Source organism: Octopus bimaculoides, chromosome 9 (assembly GCF_001194135.2).
Source record: "Octopus bimaculoides isolate UCB-OBI-ISO-001 chromosome 9, ASM119413v2, whole genome shotgun sequence".
NCBI classification, from domain to species: domain Eukaryota; kingdom Metazoa; phylum Mollusca; class Cephalopoda; order Octopoda; family Octopodidae; genus Octopus; species Octopus bimaculoides.
Window position 1 is genome coordinate 86,687,611 of NC_068989.1, and position 712 is coordinate 86,688,322.

Genomic DNA, 712 nt, shown 5'->3' on the forward strand with positions numbered 1-712 from the left:
TATATATATATATATATATATTTATATATATATATATATTAATCTACCGACGGAGAAAAATTAGTGGTAAAGTTCTCGCACTAATAATAAATAAATAAAATAAGCCAAACGAAAAGGAAGACATGTTTAATTTTGCTGAACTCCAATTATTTCTTGAACGAAGATTTAAAAATCAACACAAAATATAACAGCAAGGAATCTAATAACAGCAAATACAACAATAGCAACGACATTAACGACAATAGCAACAACAACAACAACAACAACAACAACAACAACAACAACAACAACAACAATAGCAGTAGGAAGAGTAAAAGCAACAATTTACATTAATAGCAAAAACTACAATAATAATAGACAAGAACAATAAGGACGCCAACTAAAATACGAACAACAGCAACAATAACAAGAAAGCATCTATGTTTGTTTAGAATGAAGATGGAAAAATCAGTGTTTCTGTCAGAATAATCTCGTAATTCTTTAATCCCTTAATCATATTGTTAATAAGCTTTCTCAAACAACTCAGGATCGAATTACTGACATTCTTCCTCAACTGCCCCCAAGTACGATTGCTTCGCTTTTAAAAGGTTTTATAGAATTGCATTCGGAATCAATAAATTTGTCACTTATTTACGATCTGATATAAATATATAAATAAATATATCAATATCAATGTGTATATATATATATATATATATATATATATATATAT